The following is a 17,445-nucleotide window of genomic DNA, read 5'->3' on the forward strand; positions in this document are numbered from 1 at the left end:
CGGACACCGGGAGGGCCCTTACCTGCCTCCTCGGTGTCCGATCGACGAATGACTGCTCCGTGCCTGAGATCCAGGCAGGAGCAGTCAAGCGCCGATAATGCTGATCACAGGCGTGTTAATACACGCCAGTGATCAGCATAGGAGATCAGTGTGTGCAGTGTTATAGGTCCCTATGGGACCTATAACACTGCAAAAAAAAAGGTAAAAAAAAAGTGTTAATAAAGGTCATTTAACCCCTTCCCTAATAAAAGTTTGAATCACCCCCCTTTTCCCATAAAAAAAATTAAACAGTGTAAAAAAAAAAAAATAAACATATGTGGTATCGCCGCGTGTGTAAATGTCCAAAATATAAAAATATATCATTAATTAAACCGCACGGTCAATGGCGTACACGCAAAAAAATTCCAAAGTCCAAAAAAGCGTATTTTGGTCACTTTTTATACCATTAACAAAATGAATAAAAAGTGATCAAAAAGTCCCATCAAAACAAAAATGGTACCGATAAAAACTTCAGATCACGGCGCAAAAAAATAGCCCTCACACCGCCCTGTATGTGGAAAAATAAAAAAGTTATAGGGGTCAGAAGATGACATTTTTAAACATATACATTTTCCTGCATGTAGTTATGATTTTTTCCAGAAGTGCGACAAAATCAAACCTATATAAGTAGGGTATCATTTTAATTGTAGGGACCTACAGAATAATGATAAGGTGTAATTTTTACCGAAATATGCACTGCGTAGAAACGGAAGCCCCCAAAAGTTACAAAATGGCGTTTTTTTTTTCGATTTTGTCGCACAATGATTTTTTTTCCGTTACGCCGTGCATTTTTGGGTAAAATGACTAATGTCACTGCAAAGTAGAATTGGTGATGCAAAAAATAAGCCATAATATGGATTGATTTTTAGGTGGAAAATTGAAAGGGTTATGATTTTTAAAAGGTAAGGAAGAGAAAACCCTGAGTCCTTAAGGGGTTAAAGGGGTACTTCTGTGGAAAACTTTTTTTTTTTTTTTTTTTTATCAACTGGTGCCAGAAAGTTAAACAGATTTGTAAATTACTTCTATTAAAAAAAATCGTAACCCTTCCAGTACTTTTTAGGGGATGTATACTACAGGGGAAATGAGGAAAGTGAAGTTGACACAGCTCACCCTTGTGCCCTCGCCACGACACGGACAGGACCGGACCCCAGTCCGTTGATAATAGAGCAAATGAAGAAAGAGTCCAGCGTGGCAATTCAAGCAATGCTCAAGACTTTATTCAGCAATCAGCCAACATGGAAGACAGGTGACGCGTTTCGGCCACAGTGCGTAGCCTTAGTCGTACAAAAAACAGTCATAGGTGAATGTTATTTATAGAGGAAGGGGTGGAATCACCACATAGGGCTTGGCCCAGGTGTTTAACCCTCTCCCTCCCTAACTTACGAGATAACACTAAAAACGCAGGAGAACAATATCTTGCAATGTGAATACATGTATAAACAAATTAAGTATAAAATCTGATTTCAAACATCAAAGTTATATATGTTATCTTCATACTTGAATGGTCGATCTAGATGTAACATCTGGCACAATCTTGAAGTTTTCTCTCTGTCTTTTCGTTGTCGCACATGAGCATGTATAATGGTACATTATGAAGAAAAATACAAATACAAAAAATAAGTTTAATTATATAATTTATAACAATATATAACTGGGGAAAATTTTTTTTTTACAGAGGAAATCATTTACTTTTTAGATTTCTCTGATGTCATGACCACAGTGCTCTCTGCTGACCTCTGCTGTCCATTTTTGGAACTGTCCAGAACAGCATATGTTTGCTATGGGGATTTTCTCCTGCTCTTGACAGTTTCTATAATGGGCAGCAGAGGTCAGCAGAGAGCACTGTGGTCATGACATCAGAGAAATCTAAAAAGTAAAGCATTTCCTCTGTAGTATATAGCCCCTAAAAAGTACTGGATTTTTTAATAAAAGTAATTTACTAATCTTCAAGTAGAATGAAGATGCAATCACCCCAACTTGTAGCAAGCAGAGTATTCGTTTATTTTCTTAGTGAAGTTACAAGCAGGACACTTGCAGCTCGTGTACGGAGTCAGTGCAGGATGCTGCAAACGTTCAAGGTGTCCTGTATTGGCTCCCTACACGAGCTGCAAGGGTCCTGCTTGTAACTTCACTAAGAAAATAAACGAATACTCTGCTTGCTACAAGTTGGGGTGAGTGCATCTTGTGCACCCCCCAGTACATACCAGCACTTACCATGGTTGAAGCCTGTTCACACTCAGTTACCGATAGACTGTTACATGGCGCCGCTGGTGCTCAGCAGCATTGTATCTGCTTTCTACCCATAATTTACAAATCTGTTTAACTTTCTGGCACCAGTTGATTAAAAAAAAAAGTTTTCCACAGGAGTACTCCTTTAAGTTATGGTAAATCCACAGGGCTGCAGAGGACAATTCCCCTCCCACTGAGCCCCACCCCTTTTTAAAAAGTCATGTAGGCATTAGGCTAAGTTTCAAAACGCAAGAAAAAACAACAGAAAGAACGCCAACACATTTTCCTGCATTTTGGCATCTTTTTCTGATGTTTTTTCTTGTGTTTTGCCTTTGTGTGGAAACTGCATTTTTGGCCCCTTTGGCAGTTTCCGGGAAAGCGTTTTTTTAAGAAAAAATTTTAGTCAATGAAATGTATATTTTTTAGAATAAAATTTGTATTATTTTTCAAACAGGGACCAATTTATGTGAGCAGGCAGGAACATAAAAATGTAGCCGACAATATTAAGAATGTATAAAGGGGCCATTTAATTGTAAAAATAATACATTTTTAAATTAATTTTGTGAAAATTTTTATTAATAATGTATTTTAATTATGTGTTTTATAAAGTGTGTGTGAATTTTTACTTTTTTTTTATTCTCTTTATTTTATTAATTATTTACGTACCACTACTACTCCCAGCATGGAACAGACCAGGGATGTGGAATTCCTATCGCCCGACGCCCGGGACATAAAGTTCCGGGTGCCGGGCAGGTGAACTGGGACATACAGTTCCGGGTGCCGGGCAGGTGAATTTTAAGGCCCTTAGCTCTGCTTCGGACAAGCAGGGCCGGACCTGAAAGCCCCTGACAAGCACGGCGGCACTCAGAGGGGTGTATGGAGTGGGCTCCGGACTCGTGCCCGCTCCATACTCTGCAGCCCCCAGCTGTTTTCAGTAGCTGGGGGTCACCGCTAAGAGCTAGCCCACAGCTGGCTATTAACCCTTTAGATCGCCAGGGCAGCAGCATCTAAAGGGACATGTGAATGCTCCTTGGTGGGCTAGTGGGGTGGATCGCCCCCCTGCAGCGCGATCACTGGTGGGCTTACCTCTGCTTTCCTGATGTCCGTGGCTCTGTCACTGATAGAGCCTCCTGGCTGGATTAGGCTCTATCAATGGATCGCAGAGCACACAGATCAATGGAGTTTAATAGAACTCTATTGATCTCTATGAGGAATCGAATCCTCCTAAAAGTCCCCTCGACTGCAATTGCAATTCTGGCTACTGAAGAATGAGACCTTTGTCTTGAAACGCGTATAGCCCTGTTTGCCATCTTTATCTACTTCTATCAGCACCTTTATCATTATCGGATACCCACGATACAGCCCTCTGCAGCGCTGCAGCACCCTCATCTTGGATTACTATTGGGATCGCGCGCGCGATCCAGGACGAGGACGCCAGCTCACTTACCTGTTTATACCATCCAGCAAACGCTACGGCCGGACGCAGATCCGTGCCCACCTGTACCCCGCCGGGACCGCTGGAGCAACCACCTCTGGGCCGGAGGCAGCTCTGTGCCAGCTCCGAGCGCCATCATTACCGCAGGACAGCGTGAACTACATCCCGTTGCGGACTACAGGTACCACACTGTATGTACAGCGTTTTCGGAAACTCCTTTAAAACATTGTGAACAAGTCTGGCACTCTATATATCATTACCTGCTGCACGGACATCACTTTATCATAGACTATTTCTTTAGCAAATTAACATTCATTTAAAGGTGGCTGATTGTGATATATAATTTTGCATATCATCATTTTATATATTTTTTTATTAGTATATGTTTTTTAACAGTTGTAATAGATCTCGTGCAAGGGCCCTGCACTGATGTATATTACATTATGAATAAATGTGTAATATCTTTTTTATGTTTCCAACTTTGATTCGGGACTATTAAGGAATATATATCTAATTTCCATCTTTTAATTCACTACAGTATTATTTTTATCATTTTTAGAATTTCTTAATTTTTCATTTCATCCATTTTCATCTCTTTTCTATTTTTCTTTCCTATTTTCTCATTTCTTATTTCTACTGGCTCTAGAGGACTGGTTCTTGTATACACTTGTTGTTATACATCCTTTTTCTAGTTCCTAAAATGGACAGGGGTGTCAGCTGTGTCACTTTGGTCAGACAGAAAGGAAATTCTAAAAGAAAAGAACTTCCTGTGGAGAATACAGAAACTGATAAGTCCTGGTAGGATTAAGATTTTTAAATAGAAGTAATTTACAAATTTGTTTAACTTTCTGGCACCAGCTGATTTAAAAACTCTAGGCCAGCCAGTGATGTGAATAGATATTCACATCACTGATTCATATTTGCCGCTCAGAGTGGTGATTGGCTGGATGGTGCCTGCTAATCAGCGCTCTGAGCAGCATACATGAATCAGTGATGTAAATTTATATTCCCATCACTGGTCGGCCCGAAGTACAAAGCAGAGATGTGGAGTGCTGTAGAGAGCCGCTCCGCATCTCAGCAATATAAAGGACGATCGCATCGGGTGCCAAGAGTGACACTTACTGCGATCTGTCCCTTACTGCAAGTCCTACTTCTCCCAACATGGAGCTAAGTGGAAACTTAGAGCCTTAGAAAAAGGCAAAATGTTGCACTTTTTGTGTGCAAAGTGCAACTTGTGCTAAAATTTGTGACTTTTGAGTACAGCCTTGATAAATTCACCCTTAATTTTCTTACCAGGACATCTATTTATATTGCCATCTTACATTCTATAGGCTTACAACTTGTTGAAAGATTAATGAATGATACTAGTTTGACATAACAAATTATAGCCACTAAGCTCATCTTATGCTTTCATTTGCTTCTGGTATTTTAAAGCTTTGTTTTTGAACTGTCCATTATAGAAATTAATTATATTTTAATCTATGGCATTTAAATTACTTTTATCCCCTTAAGGACAGGGGTTTTTCTGTTTTTGCATTTTCGTTTTTTCCTCCTTGCCTTTAAAAAATCATAACTCTTTCAATTTTGCACCTAAAAATCCATATGATGACTTATTTTTTACGCCACCAATTCTACTTTGTAATCAGTCATTTTACCCAAAAATCTATAGCGAAACAGAAAAAAAATCATTGTGAGACAAAATTGGAAAAAAATGCTGTTTTGTAACTTTTGGGGGCTTCCGTTTCTACGTAGTAAATTTTTTGCTAAAAATGACACCTTATCTTTATTTTTTATTAAAATGATACCCTACTTATATAGGTTTGATTTTGTCGTACTTCTGGAAAAAATCATAATTACATGCAGGAAAATTAATATGTTTAAAATTGTCATCTTCTGACCCCTATAACATTTTTTTTTTCCGCTTATGGGGCTCGTTTTTTGCGCTGTGATCTGAAGTTTTTAGCGATACCATTTTTGCATTGATAGGACCTATTTTGGACTTTGGCATTTTTTTGCGCGTACGCCATTGACCGAGCAGTTTAATTAATTATATATTTTTAGAATTCGGACATTTCCGCACGCGGTGATACCATATATGTTTATTTTTATTTACACAGTTTTTTTTATGGGAAAAGGGGGGTGATTCAAACTTTTAATAGGGGAGGTGTGAAATGATCTTTATTCACTTTTTTTTTGCAGTGTTATAGCTCCCATAGGGACCTATAACACTGCACACACTGATCTTTTACATTGATCAGTGGTTTCTCATAAGAAACCAATGATCGATGATTCTGCCGCTTGACTGCTCATGCCTGAATCTCAGGCACTGAGCAGTCATTCGGCAATCAGACAGCGAGGAGGCATGTAGCGATCCTCCGGCTGTCTTGTAAGCTGTTCGGGATGCCGCGATTTCGCCGCGGCTATCCCGAACAGCTCCCTGAGCTAACCGGCATGCTTTCACTTTAGACGCAGCGTTCAACTTTGAACACCGCGTCTAAAGGGATAATAGCGCGCGGCACCGTGATCAATGCCGCGCACTATTAGCCACGGGTCCCGGCCGTTGTTAGAGGCTGGGCCCGACCCGCTATGACGCGTTCGGGAGCGGACTCATGACGTACGCGTACGTCATGGGTCCTTAAGAGGTTAATGAGATGTTCAGTGAATCTTAGTTTAGACTTCATTTAAAAACGGCACACACCCCATTCCAGTCTCTAACAAAGAACTGCAGGACATTCAATCAAATGTTAAGCCTGAACAAGTACACTGCTCAAAAAAAAATAAAGGGAACACTAAGATAACACATCCTATATCTGAATGAATTAACTAATCGCATGAAACACTTTCGTCTTTACATAGTTGAATGTGCTGACAACAAAATCACACACAAATTATGAATGGAAATCAAATTTATCAACCCATGGAGGTCTGGATATGGAGTCACACTCAAAATCTAAGTGGAAAACCATATTACAGGCTGATCCAACTTTGATGTAATATCCTTAAAACAAGTCAAAATGAGGCTCAGTAGTGTGTGTGGCCTCCATGTGCCTGTATGACCTCTCTACAATGACTGGGCATGCTCCTGATGAGGTGGCGGATGGTCTCCTGAGGGATGTCCTCCCAGACCTGGACTAAAGCATCCGCCAACTCCTGGACAGTCTGTGGTGCAACATGGCATTGGGGGATGGAGCAAGACATGATGTCCTAGATGTGCTCAATTGGATTCAGGTCTGGAGTACAGGCGGGCCAGTCCATAGCATCAATGCCTTCCTATTAAAGGGAACTGCTGACACACTCCAGACACATAAGGACTAGCATTGTCTTGCATTAGGAGGAACCCAGGGCAATTCGCACCAGCATATGGTCTCACAAGGGGTCTGAGGATCTCATCTCAGTACCTAATGGCCGTCAGTCTACCTCTGGCAAGCACATGGAGGGCTGTGCAACCCTCCAAAGAAATGCCACCCCACATCATTACTGCTGGAGGATGTTGGTCATGCTGGTCATGCTGGAGGATGTTGCAGGCAGCAGAACGTTCTCCACAGCGTCTCCGGACTCTGTCACATCTGTCACATGTGCTCAGTGTGAACCTGCTTTCATCTGTGAAGAGTCAGGGCGTCAGTGGCGAATTTGCCAATCTTGGTGTTCTCTGGCAAATGCCAAACGTCCTGCACGGTGTTGGGCTGTAAGCACAACCCCCACCTGTGGACGTCGGGTCCTCATACCATCCTCATGGAGTCTGTTTCTGACCGTTTCAGTGGACATATGCACATTTGTGGCCTGCTGGAGGTAATTTTGCAGGGCTCTGGCAGTGCCACTCCTTTCACAAAGGCAGAGGTAGCGGTCCTGCTGCTGGGTTGTTGACCTCCTCCACGTCTCCTGATGTACTGGCGTGTCTCCTGGTAGCGACTCCATGCTCTGGACACTATGCTGACAGACACAGCAAACCTTGTTGCCACATCTCGCATTGATGTGCGATCCTGAATGAGCTTCACTACTTGAGCCACTTGTGTGGGTTGTCTACTCCGTCTCATGCTACCACTAGAGTGAAAGAACCGCCAGCATTCAAAAGTGACCAAAACATCAGTCAGGAAGCATAGGAACTGAGAAGAGTGGTCTGTGGTCACCACCTGCAGAACCACTTCTTTATTGGGGGTGTCTTGCTAATTGCCTATAATTTCCACCTGCTGTCTGTTCCATTTGCACATCATGGGAAATTGGTTGTTAATCAGTTTCTTCCTGAGTGGACAGTGTGATTTCACAGAAGTGTGATTGACTTGGAGTTACATTGTGTTGTTTAACCCCTTAAGGACATAGGGCGTATCCATACGCCCCCGTTTCCAAGTCCTTAAGGACCGAGGGCGTATGGATACGCCCTGAGCATTTCCGGCCCCCACCGCTAGCCGGAGGGGAGCCGGAGCCGGATGCCTGCTGAAATCGTTCAGCAGGCATCCCGGCATATCGCCCAGGGGGGTCATTATGTCCCCCCATGTCGGCGATTGCCGCAGATCGCTGGACAATTCAGTCCAGCGATCTGCGGCAGATTCCGGGTCAATCGGGTCTCCAGTGACCCGATGACCCGGAATTACTGGCTGATCGGGGCCGTCAGAGACGGCCCCGAACAGCCAGAGGCAGCAGGGGTGAGGTGGCACTGGTGCCACCTCACGATCGCCCTGATTCGTCGGCCGGATTACCGGCCGACCAATCAGGGCGCCTGCTGCGGGTGTCACTCCCGCAACCCGCTCCGCCCCTCTTCCGGAGGACGTGAGCGGGTGCGGGAAGACGACCCCCGGTGCTGGGGACCCCGATCCCCGGCGTCCCTGTTGGGATCGGGGCCCCAGGAGCAGCGGCGGCGGCGGGACTGACCTGTGCTGCTGGATCGTTGGAGGTGAGTGACAGCCTCCTGCTGTTGCTTAGCAACAGCTCCCAGCATGCAACAAGGGCATGCTGGGAGCTGTAGTTATGCAACAGCAGGAGGCAGACCACCACAACTCCCAGCATTCCCTTATGGGCATGCTGGGACTTATAGTTTTGCAACAGCTGAAGGCACATTCTTTCTATGTAAAAGTGTACCTTCAGCTGTTGTGTAACTACAACTCCCAGCTTGCACAATCAGCTAAAGTGCATGCTGGGAGTTGTAGTGGTGCATCTGGTGGTTGCATAACTACAACTCCCAGCATGCCCGTTGGCTGTCGGTGACTGCTGAGAGTTGTAGTTTTGCAACAGCTGAAGGCACACTGAGTTAAGTAGTAAACCAGTGTGTCTCCAGCTGTTGCATAACTACAATCCCCAGCATCCCCAGCCAATGTAGTTTGCCTCCGGCTGTTGCATAACTACAAGACCCAGCATGCCCTTCCGCTGTACGTACATGCTGGGGGTTGTAGCTTTTGCAACAGCTGAAGGCACACTGGTTGCAAAACACTGAGTTTGTTACCAAACTCGGTGTTTCACAACCTGTGTGTCTCCAGCTGTTGCAAAACTACAACTCCCAGCATGCACTGATAGACCGTACATGCTGGGAGTTGTAGTTTTGCAACAGCTGGATGTTTCCCCCCCCCCCCCCCCCCAATGTGAATGTACAGGGTACACTCACATGGGCGGAGGATTACAGTAAGTATCCGGCTGCAAGTTTGAGCTGCGGCAAATTTTCTGTCGCAGCTCAAACTGCCAGCGAGAAACTACTGTGAACCCCCCGCCCATGCGACTGTACCCTAAAAACACTACACTACACTACCACACAATAAAATAAAAAGTAAAAAACACTACATATACACATACCCCTATACAACCCCCCTCCCCAATAAAAATGAAAAACGTCTGGTACGTCACTGTTTCCAAAACGGAGCCTCCAGCGGTTGCAAAACTACAACTCCCAGCATGCACTGATAGACCGTCCATGCTGGGAGTTGTAGTTTTGCAACAGCTGGATGTTCCCCCCTCCAATGTGAACGTACAGGGTACACTCACATGGGCGGAGGATTACAGTAAGTATCCGGCTGCAAGTTTGAGCTGCGTTAAAATTTCTGCCGCAGCTCAAACTGCCAGCGAGAAACTACTGTGAACCCCCGCTCGTGTGACTGTACCCTAAAAACACTACACTACCACAAAATAAAATAAAAAGTAAAAAACACTACATATACACATACCCCTACACAGCCCCCCTCCCCTCCCCAATAAAAATGAAAAACGTCTGGTACGCTACTGTTTCCAGAACGGAGCCTCCAGCTGTTGCAAAACAACTACTCCCAGTATTGCCAGATAGCCACTGACTGTCCAGGCATGCTGGGAGTTTTACAACAGCTGGAGGCCCCCTGTTTGGGAATCACTGGCGTAGAATACCCCTATGTCCACCCCTATGCAATCCCTAATTTAGGCCTCAAATGCGCATGGCACTCTCACTTTGGAGCCCTGTCGTATTTCCAGGCAACAGTTTAGGGCCACATATGGGGTATCGCCGTACTCGGGAGAAATTGGGCTTCAAATTTTCTGGGGTATTTTTTGCTATTACCCTTTTTAAAAATGTAAAATTTTTGGGAAAACAAGCATTTTAGGTAAAAAAAAATTTTTTTTTTTTACGTATACAAAAGTCATAAAACACCTGTGGGGTATAAAGGTTCACTTAACCCCTTGTTACGTTCCCCGAGGGGTCTAGTTTCCAAAATGGTATGCCATGTGTTTTTTTTTTTTTGCTGTCCTGGCACCATAGGGGCTTCCTAAATGCGGCATGCCCCCAGAGCAAAATTTGCTTTCAAAAAGCCAAACGTGACTCCTTCTCTTCTGAGACCTGTAGTGCGCCAGCAGAGCACTTTTCACCCCCATATGGGGTGTTTTCTGAATCGGGAGAAATTGGGCTTCAAATTTTGGGGGGTGTTTTCTGCTATTACCCTTTTTAAAAATGTAAAAATTTTGGGAAACCAAGCATTTTAGGTAAAAAAAAATAAAAAATGTTCACATATGCAAAAGTCGTGAAACACCTGTAGGGTATTAAGGTTCACATTACCCCTTGTTACGTTCCCCGAGGGGTCTAGTTTCCAAAATGGTATGCCATGTGTTTTTTTTTTGCTGTTCTGGCACCATAGGGGCTTCCTAAATGCGACATGCCCCCAGAGCAAAATTTGCTTCAAAAAGCCAAATGTGACTCCTTCTCTTCTGAGACCTGTAGTGCGCCAGCAGAGCAATTTTCACCCCCATATGGGATGTTTTCTGAATCGGGAGAAATTGGGCTTCAAATTTTGGGGGGTATTTTCTGCTATTACACTTTTTAAAAATGTAAAATTTTTGGGAAACCAAGCATTTTAGGTAAAAAATATATAATTTTTTTTACATATGCTAAAGTCGTGAAACACCTGTGGGGTATTAAGGTTCACTTTACCCCTTGTTACGTTCCCTGAGGAGTCTAGTTTCCAAAATGGTATGCCATGTGTGTTTTTTTGCTGTTCTGGCACCATAGGGGCTTCCTAAAGGTGACATGCCCCCCAAAAACCATTTGACGCTCCTTCCCTTCTGAGCCCTCTACTGCGCCCGCTGAACAATTAACATAGACATATGAGGTATGTGCTTACTCGAGAGAAATTGGGTTTCAAATACAAGTAAAAATTTTCTCCTTTTTACCCCTTTCAAAAATTCAAAAATTGGGTCTACAAGAAAATGCGAGTGTAAAAAATGAAGATTTTGAATTTTCTCCTTCACTTTGCTGCTATTCCTGTGAAACACCTAAAGGGTTAATACACTTACTGAATGTCATTTTGAATACTTTGGGGGGTGTAGTTTTTATAATGGGGTCTTTTATGGGGCATTTCTAATATGAAGGCTCTTCAAATCCACTTCAAACGTGAACTGGTCCATGAAAAATAGCGAGTTTGAAAATTTTGTGAAAAATTTCAAAATTGCTGCTGAACTTTGAAGCCCTCTGGTGTCTTCCAAAAGTAAAAACTCATAAATTTTATGATGCAGACATAAAGTAGACATATTGTATATGTGAACCCAAAAAAAATATATTTTGAATATCCATTTTCCTTACAAGCAGAGAGCTTCAAAGTTAGAAAAATGCAAAATTTTCATTTTTTTCATCAAATTTGGTGATTTTTCACCAAGAAAGGATGCAAGTTACCATAAAATTTTACCACTAAGTTAAAGTAGAATATGTCACGAAAAAACAATCTCGGAATCAGAATGATAACTAAAAGCATTCCAGAGTTATTAATGTTTAAAGTGACAGTGGTCAGAATTGCAAAAAACGCTCCGGTCCTTAAGGTGAAAAAGGGCTCGGTCCTTAAGGGGTTAAGTGTTCCCTTTATTTGAGCAGTGTATAATAATCAAATCTGGGAAAAATAAACGATTAAGGGTAGAGTCACACATAACTCATCCACAACGTATTTCAGGCTACGAGAAATCCGTTGTACAGTGGGAAATATGCAGTGCATTTTGCTATGTACAGAGACACAGAGCTTTCCACCACAGCACTGTGTGTGAAGTATGGATTTGAGACGGGTCAAGCGTGCCCACCTCCAAACCTTACTGCAGCGGGAAAGCCCAAAGTGTCTGCTCATGGCAGAATATGCAGTGTGTTTCCCACTGTGCAGTGGATTTCTCGCAGCATCAAATAAACTGCATATGTGCTATGTATGACCCTAACCTAAAAGAATCTGCATCTAGAAGTGTCAGATTTTTTCCCTACTGCATGGGTGATGCATTGGTGATAAATAATTATAGAGTTATTGTTTGGAAAAGCAATTGTCTAACACTAAGCTTCATTATGTAATTTCACTAATTAACCCCTTAAGGACTCAGCCCATTTTGGCCTTAAGGACTCAGACAATTTAATTTTTACGTTTTCATTTTTTCCTCCTCGCCTTCTAAAAATCATAACTCTTTTATATTTTCATCCACAGACTAGTATGAGGGCTTTTTTTTTGCGTGACCAGTTGTCCTTTGTAATGACATCACCCATTATATCATAAAATGTATGGCGCAACCAAAAAACACTATTTTTGTGGGGAAATTAAAAAGAAAAACGCAATTTTGCTAATTTTGGAAGGTTTCGTTTTCACGCCGTTCAATTTACGGTAAAAATGACATGTGTTCTTTATTCTGAGGGTCAATACGATTAAAATGATACCCATTATTACATACTTTTATATTATTGTTGTGCTTAAAAAAAATCACGAACTTTTTAACCAAATTAGTACGTTTATATTCCCTTTATTTTGATTACCTCTAACTTTTTTATTTTTCCGTATAAGCGGCAGTATGAGGGCTAATTTTTACGCCATGATCTGTTCTTTTTTTATACCACATTTGCATATAAAAAACTTTTAATACATTTTTTATAATTTTTTTTAAATAAAATGTATTAAAAAAGTGGCAATTTTGGACTTTTTTTTTTCTTTACGTTCACGCCGTTCACAGTACGGGATCATTAACATTTTATTTTAATAGTTCGGACATTTACGCACGTGGCGATACCAAATATGTCTATTAAATTTATTTTTTACGCTTTTTGGGGGTAAAATAGGAAAAAACGGACGTTTTACTTTTTTATTGGGGGAGGGGATTTTTCACTTTTTTTTTACATTTTTTTTTACACTTCAATTGTACCCATAGGGGACTATTCATAGCAATACCATGATTGCTCATACTGATCTGTTCTATGTATAAGACATAGAACAGATCAGTGTTATCAGCGATCTTCTGCTCTGGTCTGCTCGATCTCAGACCAGAGCAGGAGACGCCGGGAGCCGGATGGAGGAAGGAGAGGGGACCTCCGTGCGGCGTTCTGAATGATCGGATCCCCGCAGCAGCGCTGCGGGCGATCCGATCATTCATTGAAATCGTGCACTGCCGCAGATGTCGGGATCTGTATTGATCCCGGCACCTGAGGGGTTAATGGCGGACGGCCGCGAGATCGCGGGCGTCGGCCATTGCCGGCATGTCCCTGGCTTTGATCAGCAGCCGGGATCAGCCGCGCATGACACGGGCATCGCTCCGATGCCCGCGGTTATGCACAGGACGTAAATGTACGTCCTGGTGCGTTAAGTATCACCGCACCAGGACGTACATTTACGTCCTGCGTCCTTAATGGGTTAAGTAGATGAACCAGGTTTATCAATCTGCTGGGGACAAAAACTGTCTGTTTTTTTCCATAGCAACCAATGACAGCTTAGCTTTCATATCTTAATGAGCTCTGATGAAGGGAAATCTGAGCTGTGATTGGTTGGGATGGTCAAATTACTAAATTTTTTGTCTCGGAATGACTGATAAATCTGGGCCAATGTTAGCATTTATATATATTTAAACATTTATACATTTTTTTTTTACTTTATTTTATTTTAACATATTTTTCTAATACATTAGAAAGTGGGTTGGCTTCTACTAAGATTATACATTATATATAGCATTAAGTGTTGGTTTATGTCTATAGTTTTCCAATCACTATTGCCTATAGAGCTCAAGCAGATTGCAGGCACATAATCCACTCATAATCCACTCAGTTACATAAAATATACAGATCATAATAAAGTAATACAATGATATGTAAAATAATGTAATCACACTAGGCAAACATTTCATAATACAGACTAACAAATTATATAATGTATAGTGTTAAGAATTCTGTCCAAATTATATACTGTCATATGAAGACACAAGCAGTAAATGGAATTTGTACCAGGACTCAAGATAGCCTCAGTAAGGTCAAATTCACATGAAGTAATATAGGGAATGTTTAGAAACAGTGCTGAAAAATGCTGAAAAACACACAAAAAAAATTCTTCAAAAGATGTCCCAAAGAAGCGCTGTTTCCTGCACCTGTTTACTTCAATTGCAAAAACAGAGCTGAAAAATGACAACTTTGGTCTTACCTGTAATTTTGCTTTCTTCGAGTCCGAAGGCAGCACAGATGGGTTATTTTGTCCCCCAGAATCCACCCTAGGAATGCTCACCTAGCATGATAAATCAAGACATTAGCATACATAATTGGTAATCCCATAAGAACCCTCTCCCAGAGCTCACACCTGTGGAATAAAATAGCAACGAACCACTGTAAATAGCTTATTGGGAGGGTATGTCTGTGCTGCCTTCAGACTCAAAGAAAGCAAAATTACAGATAAGACCAATTTTGTCATTCTTCTTCATTCTCCAGCAGCACAGATGGGATTTTACTAGCAAAACCAAAAAGAGATGGTACATTTTAACAACAGGTAAGGACACTAGTGTCATAAGCTAAACTCTTAACACAGTAATGGCATAAACTAGAATGCTGTATTGCCGATTTCAGGAAGAGAATTGATCTCTCTCTGGCAGGCGCAAGGAAGCTGAACTGGCTGAATGACTTATACTAGAAAAAACTAGCGAAGTTCCTTCTGCTGCAAGAATTTAGGAGATTTTAGATTTTCTTGCTTCTCCAGAGAATCTTAGAAGTCTTGAACCTCTTCTGGGCCACAATTAAAAAAAAGGTTCTCACTCTGAACCGATATACTGGAGAAATGTAGTCTGACCTTAGAAATCCATAGAATGAAGATTACAAAAAAAATTTAATATATATGTTCTTCTAGTGTACTACATGAAAAAGACCATGTGTACAATGGAGGACAAGTCCTGAACAGTCCTAGACAATGTGTACAATGGTGGACAAGTCCAGAACAGTCCTAGTCCATGTGTACAATGGAGGACAAGTCCTGAACAGTCCTAGACCATGTGTATAATGAGGACATGTCCTCAACAGTCCTAGACATGTGTACAATGGAGCACATGTCATGAATTGCACCATACAGCAATCTGTCAGTCGTAGTCTGAACACTCCCAACTGAACAAAACTTTCAACATATCTCTACAACATATTTTTATATTTTATTATTAGTATTTTTATGTGTGTGTGTATATATATATATATATATATATATATATATATATATATGCAAAATAGATCCCCCTTAAAATGTCAACATTTCCCGCAAAAAAAAAATGTCCTCATATAATAGAGTTTGTGGTATAAAATAAAATATTTTTTTTTAAGTTAATTGTACCGACCTGCAGAGTAAAATGAACATGTCATTTATACCACATCAAGAATGTACCCCAGAATAGCACCAATGAAAGCGTCAACTTGTTTCCCAAAAATATTTTGGAACTCTAAGGCCTCTGAAACTTTATATGATGTCAACAAAATATCCTAAACTAAAAGGAGGTCCCAAAATCCACACAGTGCTCCTTCATGTCTGAGGCCTGTGTGTAAGTCACATAGAGCACGAGGGACACATATGGGATATTTCTAAATAAGTCAAAATTAGGGGAATAAATATTGAGTTGCATTTTTCTGTCGGCTATTAAAGAAGATATCCCGGATTGAAAAACGTATACCCTATACTAAAGATAGGGGATAAGTTTTTGATTGTGAGGTCAGACCGCTGGGACCCCCGCGATATCCCGTATGGACCCCTGGCAGCAGGAAGGGGACGTGTCAACATCCCCCCTCAATACAACTCTATGGCAGATTGCGGGGGAACGATCCCCTTCTGAGGTAGCCAGATGGCTTACCTCTCATCCTATGCTGGTCTCGGCTCTGTGATTGATAGAGCCTGGCTGGGCTGAGCCAGGCTTTATAAATTGAGTGCAGAGCACACAGATCAATGTAGTTCTGTTGAACTACATGGATCTGTATGAAGAATCTAATGATTCCTCCTAAAAGTCCCCTAAGGGGACTAATAAAGAGTAAAAGAAAAAGTTGAATAACAGTTTTAAAAAAACAAACATTAACCCCTTCCATATTAAAAGTTTAAATCACCCCCCTTTTCCCAAAATCCATACAAAAAATATGTAAACATAATAAAAATAAACATATGTGGTATCGCTGCATGCGCAAATGTCTAAACTATAACAATATAACATTAATTAAACCGCACAGTCAATGGGGGAATACATAATATTTGGTCACTTTGTAAATCCTGAATTTTTTTTATAAAAAGCAATCAAAAAGTACCATCAAAACAAAAATGATACTGATAAAAACTACAGACCACGGCTTAAAATACGCAATACCGAAAAATAAAAAAAAGTTATTGGGGTCAGAAGAGGAAATTTTTAAACATACTAATTTTCATGCAAAAAGTTTACATTTTTTTACAGAAGTAAAACAAATTAAACCTATATAAATTTGGTATCATTTAAATGGTATGGAGCTACAGGATAAAGATAAGGTGTCATTTTTACTGAAAAGTGCTCTGCGTAGAAACGAAAGCCCCCAAAATTACAAAATTGTGTTGTTTTTTATTAAATTTTGCCCCACAAATATTTTTTCTGGTATCGCCATAGATTTTGTGGTGACATTTTTTATGTCATTACACAATAAAATTGGTGACGCAAAAAATAAGCCCTCATGTGGATCTGTAGGTAGATATGCTAGTGGTTGTAGATTTGTTAACACTACAGGAGATGTCAAGGAGCTGGCAGAGAGGTGAGTGGTAAAAGTATAGAGGTTAGGGCATAGAGCTTAGCGGAGGATGGAGAGGTGAACGGCAGCGGGGAGAGACCAGATGAACGGTTTTCCCCGTGAGCTCCTAGCACTTACAGCATTGTTTCCCAACCTTTTTCAGCTCGGGGCATCCCTCCAAGGTTGACAAGCAAAAAAAAAAAAGGGGAAAAGCACCGTAATACACAAAATGCATAATATCTATTTATCTGTGGGTATGTAGATTAAAGTGCTGCTTCAGACAGCAACTCACAAATGATGTCTTCTCTTATCAGTG

The sequence above is a fragment of the Hyla sarda genome, chromosome 3 (genome assembly GCF_029499605.1).
Source record: "Hyla sarda isolate aHylSar1 chromosome 3, aHylSar1.hap1, whole genome shotgun sequence".
NCBI lineage: Eukaryota > Metazoa > Chordata > Amphibia > Anura > Hylidae > Hyla > Hyla sarda.